Raw genomic sequence first — 16,727 nt, forward strand, 5'->3', positions numbered from 1 at the left:
TCCTTTACTACTTTGTGGGACACAGATTTGGGGGTCAGAGATTCTTCCTTTAATGATTTGGGGGCCATTTACATTTTATAGATATGGAAGCTTAAAGACCAGAGACTTGCCTACGATCAAGAGATCCCAAGCAAGTAGCAGATCTTGGGTTCAAACTCATGTTGTGTCATTCAGGTATCCATTCACTAAATACTTTTGAAGTGCCTATTGAATATTATGCACTGGGGAACATTCAAATTTTAGATGATAATCAATCCCTGTCCTTAAGGAGAATACTTATAAATATACTCAGGGTAAGACTTAATGGACACAGGTAACTATAATAAACAAAATTCATAGGATCATGAACTTAGAGCTGGAAGGGTCCTCAGAAATAATCCCTCAATGTACAGATAAGAAAAATGATGTAAGTGACTAGTTCACAGTCGTGAAAATAATAAATGCAAGAGCTAGGATTTGAACCTCTGTCCTTTTTTTAACTCACTCTTCTATTCCCCAGTCCTACTTTGCACTTCAAGCAGGTGCTTAATAAATGCCTTTGGAATGGAATACATTTGAATGAAAGTATACCAGAGAAGGTACAGAACAAAATGCTATGGGAGGTTCAAAGCTCCAAGATGCATGACAATTAATCTATTATGAAGGAAGATCTTAGAAAATACCATAAAGTAGAAGGTGTTTTACACTTTCTAGGACAAACTGAAGGATCATTTTTAAAAAAGCATTTCATAAGCATTTAAAGTCTAATCTTTTCCATTTATAGACAAAGTAACCAAGGGATAACTTAATATGTGGTTTGCCCAGGATCACAGAGATAGTAAGTGACTATAAGGTGCAAACTGAGATCTTCCTGACTCCAAATGTGAAGCATTCTATCTACTAGTATCACATTGCTTCCTAAACTAGTCTCCTAACCATCAATTTTTTTTCCTCCCCAATTCTAGCCTGGATGCTCCTATCAGATGAGTATTCCATGTATATAGGTAGGATTACTTCATTGCTCTGCTCAACAGCTTTTAAAAGCTTTCTACTGGTTGGGAGGAAGAAAAAACTCCCAGATATACCCTGACATGGCCACTTCTTCCCTTCCCCTAACCCTCAGACTGGTTTATTAAACTCAGATTGTGTTGTCAGTCCTGAGTTCAGCAGGCCCTGGTTGTCAGCACCTCCACCTAAGCCAGTTTGGCCAAGGGACAAAAGGGGGAAAATGATGAGGTAGAAAGAAACACTAATCTTGGAGTCCAAAGCCCCAGCTTGGGAGTCTTGGCTCGAACACAGCCAAACTGTAACAATCCTGGGTCTCTGACCTATTTCATGCTTAACCTCTGTAAGCCTCAGTTTCCTCATCTATAAAATAGGGATAATAATATTTGTACAAGCTTCACCACAAGACCACCGTGAGAAAAGTGCTGGGGAAACCACAAAGCATTATATTAACGTGACTTGTCATTATTTGTAAAGGCAAGTTAATTGCTCCTTGAGCAAGTGAAGTTTGCCTGAATGTCCCATATAGGAATACATACGCTTCAACTTGACAGCAGAATGTACCAGTAGCACAAGGCTAGAACCAACAAGTGAAAAAGATATAGTCCCTGCCCTCCCAGAATTCAGTTTAGTGGGAAATTACGAGACCTGGATAAAAGATAAAGACACAACTAAAATATAAAATAAATGCCCAAGAGAAAGCAATACAGATGACCTGGAGGTAAAAGTCATTATTGACCACAAGATCAGATGCTTCAAGGACAGAACTCCTGAGCTTGGCATTAAAGGATGAGTAAGATCTCAACAGGCAGAGATGGAAAGGAGGAAGGGGTTTGGGTATTCCAGGACAAGAAACAGTATGAGCAAAATATCAGAAGCAGGGCAATATGGAACATGTATAGGGCATAGTAAACAGTCTAGTTCAACTAAATCATAGGGCAGCTAGGTGGCACAGTGCCAGGCCTGTCATAAGGAAGACCTGAGTTCAAATCCAGCCTCAGATACCTACTAGCCATGTGACCTTGGGCAAGTCCTGTAACTCTTTTGTTCAGTTTCTCCTTCTGTAAAATGAGTTGAAAAAGGAAATGACAACCCACTCCAGTATATTTGCCAAGAAAATCTCAAATGGGACCATGAAGAGTAGGACACAATTGAACAATGAAAAGGCCTTAGTATATGTGGAGGGGAGTGGTGGTTTGAGGTAAGATAGGGCTTTGCCAGTTTGTAAGAGAGCCTCCAATGCTAGAAAAAGGAGTCTAAGCTTTATTTTACAAATGACAGGTAGCTAATGAAAGTTTTTGAGACTTTAAGAAAGAGACAATCAGATCTATAAATAAGGAAGATTCACCTAACTGCATTATGAAGGTCATATGTGGGAGAGAAAAAGTGGAGGTCAAAGGGAGAGAGCAAGGGGCAAAGACAGTGGTGTATTAGGTGGCAATTTGGGTTTGAATAAAGATGGCAGCAGCAGGAGTGGAAGGGAAAAGAAGGAAAGGGATGGGAAAGGAAGAAAGGTTAGAAAAACTCAAGGTTAAATGACAGTTTTATAAACATTTTAGAGGATAAGTAACAAGGGAGGGTAGGGGAAGGCATGCTAGAGAAACTGTAGAAGTTCAACAACAGAACATTATAGAGGATCTGGGGGAAGAGTAACATAAAATGTCCATCTCCTCCTAACACTTAGGAGGCACCTAATAAATATATGCCCTAGGAAGAATGAGACAAAACCAGATTGTGCCACTTGTTTGCCCTTGGGCAAGTTAATGAAGTCCCTGGTTGGCAAGTTTCTTCATCTGTAAAATGAGGGAGTTGAACTGGAGTCCCTTCCATCTTCCTACAGGGGGAGAGGCCAGGAGGGTAGATTAGGAAGACAGAAAAACAAAACTTCAATTCAAAATGTATTAAGCGCCAATTTTATGAGAGGCATCCTGAAGGCTATAAAGATTTTTTTTAATGACAAAGACCCTATCACAAAGGAACTCACATTCAATTGATTTTAAACATGATAGTAGTGTCATTGACAAATCAGAAAGTCAGAAGGGGCACAGATTCTTGAGGAAAGAATTCAATTTGGACATGTTAAGTCCATCTAGATGGAAATATTCCATGGGAAATATGAAATATTGGGTAGAAACTTTGTAAATAAAAATTTGGAAATCATCTGCATAAAAATATTGAGGAATGAGATTGCCAAGGAAGGTAATGTAAAGAAAAGAGAACAAGAACAAAATCTTGGGAAATATTAAGGGGAAATAAAAAAGGCAAAGTAAGGCAAGAAAAAGATCACATAGAATTAGAAGTCAGAGATGTAAAAAGGCAAGTAGGAAGTCTGGGAAGTCAAAGGAGGAAAGTATACACAGAAGATGGGGACAATTAACCAATTAATTGTATAGGGAGTGAGAGTTGTGATTTCACAAAAGCTGGAAATGCCCTCCATGAAGTCAGACCAGGAAATCTTTAACTTATACCTGGGGCATGAGAGGATAAGTGACTTGCCAAGAGTCACACAAGCTAGTATGTGTCAGAGGATGCATTTGAATCCAGGACTCTTCCTAACTCCAAGGTCACTATCCACTGGCCCATGCAGTCTTTCTTCATAGTTGATACTATCTACTATCATTTCCTTATAATTTTGAAATGCAAGAAAGCTTTTTTCTTCCTATTAACTAATAAATCTACAATGGAAAACTGAAGACCTGATCCAGAAGAAACAATATACATGAACAAGGGTACCAAGAGAAACAGAAATAAAACCAAAAAGTCCTAGTCACCTAATAGGAAAGAAAAAAGTATTCTGGAACATCTTTCTAGACCAATTCTAGATGGCTTTTTTTTTTTTTTGGTCCTGAGGTTTTAAAGGGTGGGGAGAAAATATGGAGCCAAATAAAGTTCCTTTAGAACAAAGGTTCTTTACCTTTTTTGTTTCATGAACCCCTTTCATGGCAGTCTAGTGAAGCTGACAATAAACTAAGAAGAGGTCCAATAACTAAGGAATGGCTGAACAAATTGAAGTATATGGATATGATGGAATACTACGGTACTCTAGAGATAAGGAAATAGATGACTTCACAAAGAATGGAAAGACTTTTATAAACTGATGAACAATGAAATAAGCAGAACCAGGAAACGTTTATACAATAACTGTAAAGAGAAGTGATTTTGAAAGCTCTAAGAATTATTGTCAACATAATGATCATCCAGGATTTCAGAACTCATCATGAAACATGCTATTCATGCAGAATGTGTGCAGCAGAGGGAAAGAGAAAGAGCCATATGTGTAGCTATCTATCTATCTATATCTATATACAATCACTGAGACTTTTATTTTGCTTGACTCTGCATAGTTGCTACAAGAAATTTTTTTTTCTTTTTCCCCTGTTGAGGGAAAGGAAAAAAACAGGGTTTTGTTAAGTTTTGTGTTTTTATTCTTAATAGAAAGGTCAGGGATAGTGCTACAGATAAGAAATGCTGCATTTTTATATGAGATCACTATATTAATAGTTTTACTTAACTTTTCCTGTTTTAAGAGACCTCCCACAAAGTGGGACTATTCTGTAAATGTATGAAAGGTAAAAAAAGAACATATTGATAAAAAATAATTTTAATTTTAAAAAAATTAATTAAACACTTAAAAATAGAACAGGAACCCTTAACCTTTTTTGTGCCATGGACCTCTTAGGCAATTTAGTTAAGCATTTGGACGCTTTGAAATGTTTTTAGTAAATGCATAAAATGAAATACATGGAATGACATAGGAAACCAATTATTTTAAAAGTTATCAAAATGGTAAAAAAAAAAGTTCATAGACTTTGGATTAAGAAACCCCACTTTGGAGTTTTAGTTGAAAACTAACTACATTATTCATTCTTCACAAAGCAAGCAGAAATCCCTTATTGGCCCACAAAGAATAAACTCCTCCCTGTAAACAGGAAGGTTGCCAGCTGTGTTGGCAGACATGGTACAAGTTCATAGCAAATGTACTGTGCTCTAATCCCAAACACTAGTAACTCCATGACTACCATGTCCCTAAGTCCCTGAAAATCTCCTAAATCAAAGTTCCTTAGGGTCAAATATTAAATTTATGTTCCAGTGAAGTAGCAAATGCTTGCCTAAAACCCAGTTTGAAGTTCCAAATTTATCTTCCATTAATTCACACAGCTAAAATGAACATGGGATTCTAACTTTATTAGCTGCCATTCTTAAAAGCTTGAGGTAACTGTGGTTCAGTCATGTTCAGTTCTTTGTGACCCCATGGACCATGGCATGCCAATACTGTCCATGAGGTTTTCTTGGCACAGATACCAGAGTGGTTTGCCACTTCCTTCTCCAGTGGATTAAGGTCTACAAAGGTTAAGTGACATGCCTAGTAAGTTTCTGAGGAAGATCTGAACTCAGGTCTTCCTGAATCCAAGCCTAGTGCTTTATCCACTGAAGCACCTAGCTGCCATTGAGGTAATTACCGTATAGGAAAGATATTTGCCACAAATACCACATAAATAGGAACCCTATGTTGCCTGTGACCAGAATAACAAACATAAATTGGAGAACTTCCTTCATGGAATAGTTATAATCATAGCTCCATGTCTCAAAGAAATTTGGTGAGGACATTTTACCCATCCCCAGACCCCGAGCAGTACTATATTCAGCTTTCTTAGTGGTTCATCTATTAGAGGAGTTCTTGACCCATGAACTCATTTTCCAAAATACTTTTATAACTATTTCAATACAACTGAGTTTTCTTTGTAATGCTGTCTATTATTTTATGCTCTTAAAAAAACAGTATACTGAGAAGGGATCCACAGGCTTTCTTTTGTCAAATTATCAAAGGAGACCATAATACAAAAAAGTTCAAGAATCTCTATTTTCTTTCTATCCAACCAGGGGGAAGAGTAACCACACCACTACTACCACCAATTATACACACAAAAAACTTTTCTCAAGAATGTGCTCCAATGCTACTACTGGCTCCCTTCGCCACTGAACACTCTGGTGTTTCGTCAGTTTCAAGATGACACCTCACCTCTATCACCTCCCCATTTCAAACAATGCTAGTTGACTGACAGAGAAGACTTATTTTCATTCTAAGCAGGGAATATTGGGTAATGTGGTATATAACCATCCAGGACTAGTAAAATACAGACTCAATCTTATGCTCCAAAGTCTGTTGGATACTTCCTTCGTGTGACATTCTGTACTCCACATCTAGCTTCCTTGTAATGGTGAGCCAGTATGAAACATTCTTCTAAGTTTCAGTGCACTAAAGACAGGCTTTTGCAATATTTAATAGTCAAGTAATTTATAAGTGAATCTTAGCAAACTACCAAAGTATTATAGACCCAGTTTCCTTCAAAGTTAGGTTCAAACCTACCTTCTACAACTACAATTGCTTTCCCCCTAAAGTGATTTTGTATTCATATTTTATATTTTTTGTTGTTGTTCAGTTGTTTTCAGTCATGTTTGACTCTTCATGACCCCTTTGGGATTTTCTTGGTGAAGAGACCCAAGTAATTTGCCATTTCCTTCCCCAACTAAGTTGGGTGAGGAAACTGAGGCAAACAGAGTTAAGTGACTTGCTTGGGATCACATAGCCAGCAAGTATCTACAGGTAGATGTGTATGTGTTTGTGTGTTAGTATATTATATATGCATGTATATAGATGTCTGTGGGTAGAGTATAACAACTGTGTGTGTGTGTATATGCACGTACATATGTAGATGGAGTGTCCCAAAAGTCTTAGCACAGTTTAAAGCTAGATAAGCTTAAAACTATCAAAGCTCCTGGAGGGCAGGGTCTGTTTCCTTTTTGTCTTTGTATCCATAGTGTCCAGCACCTCATAGGTTATTTGATCAACTCCAATTATTATTACCTTTGTACACTGTCTTACACAGAACAGATGCTTAATAATTTTTTTTTTGGTGAATTGGAGCAACAGTTTGTCCTCAGTGGGCTAACTGCTCCTTCCTTTGCCCTTTCCCCTCCTACCAGCAGCCATTCTCTCTCCCATTAATACTATCAAAATCTCTTCGGGGGATGGAGGGTAGATATGACATCAATCCATTACAACTCAAAAGAACTTAAAACAATGAGTTATCTCTCCTGGGATATTTATATTATATTCCTACCTCAAGGCTGAAAACAAAGCTTTGTCTCAAAAGGAATTTCAAACTTCAGAAATGAGAAGTGGGAGGCTGGTGGGGTGGGGTAGGGTGGGAAGGGATGAGGTGGAGGGGGAATTACAGGGGAAGTGAAAAGTTTAGGCACTACTTAAATCAAACTGTAGATTTAGTCAATTTTCCATTCATACTTTGGGCTCTGATGCTACTACTGGCAACAAGCCTCTCGTTTTTTACTATTACTTTCCAGGAGTTTCATTACATAGACAATTGCCTGGATAACACCATTGTCAGATGCCAATAGAACTTTACGGAATGCTTCAAATAAATTCTCTGAAAATCTAATTTGCTAGTGACTCTTTTCCTTTCTTTTTCTTACCTTACCTTACCTGTAAAATGGAGAGAATAATCTTTCTATTACCAGTTCCCCAGGTCTCCAATGAGAATCAAATGAGATGATTTATGTGAGTACTTTTAAAATCTACATAAACTATCAGTTCATATTACAATCCTTAACCTGCTGTCAACTTTTGGGCCATTCTACAGATCATTAGCATTAGGACCAGACAAGGAAAATGAGAGAAAAAGTAAAACTGAAAATTAAAAAATCTAACTCTGTTCTTCCACGGGAAGGTAGATCTATTCCTTCGAGAACTAAGAGTCATTTTCTAAAAATCCTACATCATCTGACAGGATAGTTTCCTCAAGAGAAGGAACCTGGCAGGGACCATGTTTTTTTAATTTGTATCCTCAGTGTTTAGTACAATGTAAGGCACGTAGCAAAGTCTTCCCCCCCCAACCCCCAAACCCTTACCTTCCATCTTAGAATTAATATTATATATTGATTCCAAGGCAGAAGTGCCATAAGGGCTAGGCAGTTAGGGTTAAGAGGCTTGCCAAGGGTTCACACAGCCAGGAAGTATCTGAGGCCACAGTTGAACCCAGGACTTCCCATCTCTAGGCCTGGATCTCTATCCACTAAATCAACTAGCTGCCCCCAGGTAGCAAACACTTACTAAATTCTTGTCAACTGTCTGACTGGTCTACTTGTGGAAACAAAAAAGGATACAGGATTTCCAGCCTGAATTCAAACTTTGCTACATATTACCTCTGTGACCCTGGACAAGTCACATCCCTTCTGTTTCCTCATCAAGAAAATAAGGGGATTAAACTAAGGTGGCATGAGGTCCCTTCCAGTCCTAAATCTAGATTATTTCCTTCCCATTCACCTCTTCATTCTAATCACATTAGTGCTATAAAACCAATGTTTATACAGTTCTGTCAGTTATCACAGATTCAGAACTTAATTTCAATCTTTCAGGGAACTCTACCTTCATCTGTGGGGGTTCTTGTATTCACCAGAAGTAATCTCAATAGACCAAACAAATGGGTTTTTTTTGTTTGTTTGTTTTGTTTTAAAACCTTTACCTTCCTTCTTGGAATCAATACTGTGTATTGGTTCCAAGGCAGAAGAGTGGTAAGGGCTAGGCAATGGGGGTTAAGTGACTTGCCCAGGGCCACGAAGCTAAGAAGTGTCTGAGGCCAGATTTGAACCCAGGACCTCCCATCTCTAGACCTGGCTCCTTATCCACTGAACCAACCAGCTGTCCCCTCTTCTGACATATTCTTTAGCCTCTCCCATCACATTATGCCTTTTTTTTTTTACACCCTGACCTTCTGTCTTAGAATCAATACTGTATATTGGCTCCAAGGCAGAAGAGTGGTAAGGGCTAGGCAATGGGGGTCAAGTGACTTGCCCAGGGTCACACAACTGAAAAGTGTCTGCGGTGAGATTTGAACCCAGGACCTCCCCTCTCTAGGCCTGGCTCTCAATCCACTGAGCTACAAACAAATGTTTTTTAAAAGCTGCTGTGGCCAAAAAATTCACCACCCTTCTCCATCCTGGTGATGCATGTGACCTTAGCAAGGCTAGATCTAGGACAAGAAACATGCTGTCCATCATTTGCTTGTCCTTGAAGTCTTTCCATGTTGGTATAACTTGCCAGAGATCTTCCTCTGTTGGCATAGCCTTCAAGAATGAAGCCTCAAATTTCCATACCACAATGAAGCATCAGAATAAGACGTTAGTGGAAATCAAACTTACATATTATTTTCAAATGCCCTTTTGCCAAAATGTTTTGTAAAGTCCACGGTATAATTGTCACCTTTAGGTTGTAATGCTCATACTAGGATAGGTACGATGATATAGTAAGGAGAATGCTGGATTTGGAGTCAAAAGAGGTTCAAATCTGGTGCTACTATTTCTGTGATATTGGGCAAGTCATTTCCTTCCTCTGTGACCTAAGAAAGTCACTTTCCTTCTTTGTACTTCAAGTTCCACATCTACAAAATTGAACAGGATCACTTGTTTTTAATCTGTGAATTTGGGAGATTTTTGAATTTGTTGTTGTTCAATTATTTCAGTCATATCAGACTCTTCATGACCCCATTTGGGGTTTCTTAGCAAAGATACTGGAGTGGTTGGCCATTTCCTTATTTAGTTCATTTTGCAGATGAGGAAACTGAGGCAACAGGGTAAGTGACTTGCCTAGGGTCATATAGCTAGTAAGTATCTGAGGCTGGATTTAAACCCAGGCCTTCCTGACTCTGGGTCCAAAGTCCGTCCTACCTACCTGCCCTATGCCACCTAAATTTGTTAACTATTTTAATATAGTTTTCTCTGTAATACTCCCATATTTTATTTTCTGCATTTAAAAACATTATTTTCAGGGGCAGCTCAGTGGCACAATGCTAGGCCTGGATGCCTGAGGACCTAAATTCAAATCTGACCTCAGATATTTCCTAGCTGTGTCACCCTGAACAAGTCACTTAAACCCCATTTGCCTAACCCTCCCCTTCTGTTTTCTAGGTGTTCTAAGAAAGTTAGGTTTTAAAAAAATATAAAATAAAAACATTATTCTGAAAAGAGATCCACAGTTTCCCAAAATTCCCAAGGGGCTTGAAACACTAAATAAAAGCAGTTAGAGGGTGAAATAACTAGAACATTGGATCAAGATTTGATTTAAAATCTAACTTCAGATGCCAACTGCCTGAGTCATTTTACCTATGTCTGCCTCAATTCCCTAATTTGCAAAATAGGGATAATAATAGCATCTAATTCCCAGGACTGTGAAGATCAAATAAAATTATATTTGTAAACAGCTTTGCAAAAAACCTTAAAGTGCTCCATAAATACTAGTTATAAAAAAGTTAAGAACTCCTGAACTACTTGTACATATACAGATACCACTATAAATACTTCAAAGTGAATGATGAAATATTATCATCCTCATTTTACAAACTAAGTCATCTCTCAAAAATCTTCCCACTCTAACATCCTCTAATTCCTAGGTATAGAGTATTTTCAAGTAAACCTTTCTTAAACTTCAAATGGAGAATTATATTTTGGGTTTTTAACCAATAGGCTAAATGATTTGCTTCTGTTGTATGGGGAGGGGTGCCCACACTTTGCAGGTTGTCTTGTTCCCTAAAGGTTAAGTATTTTGGTCTAAGGTCATATTATGCTACTATAATTTCCATATAACCAAAACAATTAAATGAGCTCCCACAAAGACCCATTTCTAGCAATAAGGCAGACTATGTGGGGGGGGGGGTGGTGGTAAGAGTAGTAAAGGAAGGCAGTGAGAGGGAGGGGGAAAAGAAACCAAGAATACCACAACTAACATAATTTTAAAAGAAAATTAATTTCATCCTGCCACTGTTACAAATTTGGCAAACTAACTAGAAGGAAGCATGAGCATTTGTTTCTAGAGGGCATTCTCTTGAATAAAATGTCACCCAATTGCAAACAAAAATGCAAATAATACAGTTCTATGTGTAGGTTTAAAAAAATATCTTCCCCCCCCAGTTAGATAGAGATCAGTCCATAGTAAACAACTGAACAGGAAAAGAAAACAGAAAATTAACCTAGACCCAAATAAGCTGATGCTAGAAGCAAAGACACCAAAAATGATGTTTGTAAAGACACTACTTTTGTTAAATTGACTTATAAATATCTAATTTTTCCATAGGCCTCCTAGATATCTATAAGTCAGTTATATAGGCTTGAGCCATCAAATTTTATCCTTGGTCTCTAGTTAACATTCATGATCTTTGTGAAGTATTATTTCAATAACAAGCATAAACCAGTGGTATCATTTATTTTAAAAAGGAAAAAGAAAAAATGTATTATATTCAGTACAAAAGAGAACATTAGCCCACCCAGAATAAGTTAAGCACATTCATGCAGGTCGGTGACACAAGATTATTCTCCAAAACCTTAAGGATCTCATTAGTTCTCACTTTGGAGGATAAGTATAAGACCCTAGAATCCACATAGGGAATCCCAAAGATCTGACGGATATCTAAAATGGTCTCATTCCTTCCCTTTAATCTGAAAACCTTTCAATTGAATGTCAACTTCACGTTACCCTGCTTTCTAAGAAATGGGATAATCACATATATTATAACATTTTTTCTATTGAGGGCACAACGTTCTAATTCCATCTCTCCCACCTGTCCTTACAGAAAAGTACAGGGATATTTGCTACACAGATGTAGGGGGAAAAAGGTACCTAAGGGAAGGATGCCATCAACAGTTTTCAACCTTGTCCCACTAACCAAGAGGCCCTTTCTGCAAGGAGACAATTTTTATGGGAAAGTCATGACATTAGCCAAAACCACAGTTTATGAGGTGTGGCTAATAAAGTAATATGACTGATTTTCTTGTGTGGCTCAGAAACTGCTTCTGAAGACAGTTTCAAAAGAGGAGCTCCAAAAGTTTTGAACAATGGCAGAGTAGATGGAATAAGCCATATACCTCCTAAGGGGACTACTTTGAAGGAGAACACTTATTTGGTTGTAAAAGTTTTTATGTGATTGCTTAAAATTTTTTTAAATTCAACTCTAACTCTAGTCACAGTGCACGATGTAATCTGGAAAATTTCCTAGTAAAGTCAGGGACAGCGCAAAAATGGGGTAGGAGTCCTCCCATCAGACAGTAGGGAAGCAGAGGATTTAAAATTCTTGTTTTCAAATCCTGGCTTGGACAGAACACTAACTCATGAATCAGGACCAGAAAGGCCAGAGGGGAAAGAGAAAGATGGGGCACCACCAGGATTGAAGTTCCTTCCCTCAATACACCTCCTGACCCAGAACAATCACGAATGGGAAGAATCAAGGTTGAGGGAAAGGGACTGAGGACATCTTCCCTGTCAGGAGGTTTGGAAACTAGGAAATGAGGTCCCAACCGCATGCGTGTACTTTCAGGGACCTGGAGACCCTTCCCCACCCTCCTCAGGAAGGGAAGAGGGCACGCTCAGCAGCAGTTGCGCCCTTACGGAGAATGAGTCGGAGACGGGTCACCCTCTAGCCCCAAGTCCAGCCCGGTTCGGTCATGTCCCGCCCAGGAAGCTGAGGTGGGACCCTCAGCCCCAAACAGGAGCCCGAGTCAGAAGGGGAGGTAAGGGCGCGGTCCCAGGAACCCGCGCCAACCTTACTCTGCCCCCTCTTGACTCTCTGGGTTCCAGGAGCTCCAGGCTGAGGGTAGGAGGGGGTAGGGAGAAGCTCACCTGGCAGCGGAGTGAAACCCTTCCCCACAACGAGCGCAGCAGCTCCACTCCCAGCCACGAGTTCTCCCTCGAACCCAAAACACAAGTCCAGACCAGCCAGCTACTGTAGCCCCAGCAGCAACTTCACTCACCTCCCGGGCTCTGGCCTCAGACTGCCTCAAGGCTTCGGATCGGCTGGACTCCTACTCCTGCTCCTGCTCCGGCTCCTGCTCCTGCCCCTACCCCTGCTTTACTCCGGCTCCTGTTCCTGCTCCTGCTCCTGCTCCTGCAACAAGCCAGCCGGGATCCAGAGCAAGAGCCCAGCACCGTAGGGGTAAGGTGGGCAGGGCAAGGAGGGGCCCCGCCCCCTCCGAAGGAGGAGGTGCTCGTGGGGCGGGGCGGAGTGAGCCGGCTTGTGACTAGCGGCCCCTACCCCACAGTGCCCCACTGCAGCACTGGGGGCCGGCAGTCTAGACACGTGTTGACGTTTTCATCCTGGCTGGGAAGTTGGAGTGTCCCCTACCCCTCTACAAAGGGTCCCTGGGTCTTTGCCAGGAGCCCTTCTCTCCCCTGCTCCCCAGCACACACTTATCTCCTCCCACTATATCCCTCCCACCTTTTCACACACCACCCAGTCCTGGCCCTAAACACTAGTTCTCTTGACCGCTAAGCACTCCTCCCCCTCACACCAAATTCCTGTAGCTCTTCCCTATTGTGGAATGGCTTTCCCACCTTCCCTCTGCCAATCCCCTCTAATCATCCTAAAGACCTGGTTCAAAAGTCACCAATTCTAGGAAGCATTCCCAAATGACTACTTGTGAGGTAGGTTACGTTGGACATTGCTTTCGTGTGTGGGCCAGACTAGAGGGAAGCTTAGGTCCCTTCCGACTGTCAAGAGCTCTGATTCTTATTAAAGACACCTCACGGATCTTCTGAATTTAATATTTAATTTGTATTATGCTATTCTCCAGTAATTGAGGTAATGTTTTAAATTTCCGCCCTTTTGAATACATTTTCTCTCCCCAATCACAAATTTAAAGACTGAAACCTCCCCCCCCCCCCATCAAATAGAATCAATGATACCAAACTTTTGAAATGCACATGGTTTTGTGGTAGGTAAAAAGAATCCTAAGATTGGGAATTTTGTCCCTGCCTTTATAAAATTGATAATCAAGTTGACGGACTGGTCTATAAGCATCTCTGTCGCTGAATTTTCAAGCAGGTAGGATCAAATAAAGAATATTTACTAAACACCTGTTATGTCCTAGACTCTGTGCTACCTACTTACTAAAGGATATAAAAACAAAATGATGCAGTCCTTGACCTCAAGGAGGAACAACCTCAGGGAAGCAACAGGTACACATATAAGCATGTACAAAATGTTAGTTAAGTGACTTTTCCCAAAATAAATACATAATGGTTTTGGTGAGGGTAGATCAGAAAAGGGTGTTAGGGCAGAGCTGAACTTTGAAAGAAATTAGGGATACTAAGAAGTGGTATGAGGAGGTAGTGACTTCCTGGCATGGGCAATACAACTGCATAGCGTTTAGTAATAGTAATGGTGGTGGAGGTGATAGTGGTGGTATTTTAGCATTTTAAGGTTTGTGAAGTATTCTAATTCTGTTAATTCATTTGATCTTCAACACAATCTTATGAGATTATTATTATTATTATTATATAATATGTATGTATTAATATATAATATTAATATTCTCATTTTATTGATGAGGAAACCGAGGCACAAAGAATTTAAGTGAACTGATTTAATGTACTCGTACATTAATAAAGTTTCTAAAGATAGTAGAAAAATAATGGTAGGTATATGATTAGAACCCATCCTAAATTTCTATTGTATTTTATTCAAACAAAAAAAGGCTTAACTGATTATCCTTGTTCTCAAAATGTTATTGCCCTCCTAAAAGATTAAGGAATGGAAAGGCAAGTTTCCCATCACTTAGATAATGATCTACTTGGGTGTGTTAATCTTTTTTTGGATATGATCTAGGAAGCAAGAGTCCAGAATCTCTGGCCTCCTAACAGAAAATTCTGTCTGCCCAGACTTCAAGTGGAATTTTTAACTAGTTTACCCTGAGTCTGTTGTCCCCACAATGATACTTTTCAGTTCACTCAAGTTTCAAGACATCTTCCTTCACCATGTCCCAATGGTCTGAAATTTTACTACCTAGAAAAGTTGAATGTTTATATTCCCAATGTGTACTTCCTCTCCCAGATCACTTATGAACATGCTCTAGTCTCATTTTTTAAAAAGCAAACAATTCATCAAGGTGCTTTAAACCCTAGAGGATTCCATATATTCTTTACACATTGAAATCCAGAAGTATTCCCTTTATCCTCATCCTTTTTTTCTTGTGTCTAAATCATCTTTTCATCTCAAACAAGATAAAAGCACAAAGCAAAAGGAACCTTACAAATAGGTCATAGAACTTAGAAAAATGAGATATCTTCTCCCCTCCTCAATTTACAGATGTGGAAACTGACCAAAAGAAATTATGATTTATAGATCTAGAGCTGCTAGGTGGTGCAATGAATAAAGTGCTAGGCCTAGAGTCAGGAAGACTCATATTCCTGACTTCATCTGCCCTCAGACACTTACTAGCTGGGTGACCTTAAACAAGTCACTTAATCTTATTTGCCTCAATTTCTTTATCCACTCCAGGATGTGCCAAGAAAATTCCAAATATCCAGGAAAGTGTTAGAATTATGGGATGAGTCAAAGGAAGAGGTCAGAAATGAAAAAAGAGATGTGGAAGTCATAGGATCACAGACTATGAAGACAAATTAATGAGTAGATTTTATTTATACCACTGTGTAATTTCTACTTTGGGTGTAATTGCATTATTTTATTTTGTGCTTTGAGGTATAATTGTCTATTGATCAAATCAGGGACATCTAGTGACCTAGTGATGGGAATTAATGAAAGAGATGAGGAGAGTATTATGTTAAAAGGACAAATATAATGTTAAAGGAGCATAGTAATAATCATTGATTCTTCCCTAAAAGAATCCCCAGAAAATAAAATGACAAAGCCAAGATTGTACAAAGCTTCTTTTTAAAAATTTGATGTAAGGGAAGAGTTCTTGACATAATTAACCCATGCACATATTTAGAAGGTTGCAGAATCCCAAAGTTAAGGACTTTCAAGGTCATTTTTGGCTTAAAGACACCTCAGCCCATCTAGTCCAAACCTCACCTGAATGAAAATCCCCCTAGCCTTTGTTGAAAGAACCCCCTGTGAAAGTTCTGTGGGATATCACCACCTTCAGAAGTTTTGATATTGCTTTAATTGTAAGGTGTTTTTTTCTTATACCAATCATAAATCTGCAGCTTTGAAACTTCTACCCATTGATCCTAGTTCTGCCCCTTAGGGCCAAACATCTTTCAGATGAAAAACAAGTAAGGAATATACAGCCCTACCACTTTCCTAAATCACCACTACTACCAAACCCAATATTTTACCATGTATTTCCAGCCAAATACTAAACTCGCTGGAGTAGACCCTGAAATAATTAGGGAAAAAAATCCAATCTGATTTAATTGCACATTCAAGAGGAGTAGGTTAAGTAATTCAACTAAGTTTACTTAGCTCATCAGTGGTAAAGTAAGGGTAAAGCAGCGAAAACTATGTTATCACTGAGAACAGCTTGTAGTCACAATGAAGAAAGGATTAACATTTAGTTTTGAGTGAACCAGGTCTGTATTGACCAAGTAGTAAATTGTTTGTGTTCTCAATTTCTTCTCTTCTTGGAAGTTTTTGTAACTTTTTTTCCTGTAGGTAACTAAAGGAAGCAAAAATTGAAAAAACTTAAATTATAAAAGGGAGGAAGAAAATAAGCATTTACATAGCACCTACTGTGTGTCAGGTACTATGCTAAGTGCTTTTTTATCAATATCTCATTCCATCTTCACAACAACCCTATGGGGTAGGTGATTTTATTATTCCCACTTTGTAATTGAATAAACTGAGGCAAATAATGGTTAAGTGACTAGGGTATATATGTGGGTGTTCAAGGAGAACTAGTGCCTCAGGTATGAGGCTTGGCATGTCCCTTTCAGGGGTGTT

General features: G+C 39.1%; 1 protein-coding gene across 2 annotated transcripts in view; it reads right to left on the reverse strand.

Annotated features, from left to right (window-relative positions):
• Positions 1–13,013, reverse strand: part of CGNL1 (cingulin like 1) — a 193,571-nt gene extending 180,558 nt beyond the window's left edge. The window contains exon 1 of one of the 2 annotated variants that reach the window (XM_001377830.4): positions 12,799–13,013. The gene's annotated coding sequence lies outside the window, so the exon portion shown is untranslated. Of the gene's footprint in view, positions 1–12,667; positions 12,715–12,798 lie in introns of those variants that run through there. The other variant, XM_056809509.1, reaches the window with a different exon arrangement.
• Positions 13,014–16,727: the final 3,714 nt, after the last annotated feature.

This window comes from Monodelphis domestica, chromosome 1, assembly GCF_027887165.1.
Source record: "Monodelphis domestica isolate mMonDom1 chromosome 1, mMonDom1.pri, whole genome shotgun sequence".
Lineage (NCBI taxonomy): Eukaryota > Metazoa > Chordata > Mammalia > Didelphimorphia > Didelphidae > Monodelphis > Monodelphis domestica.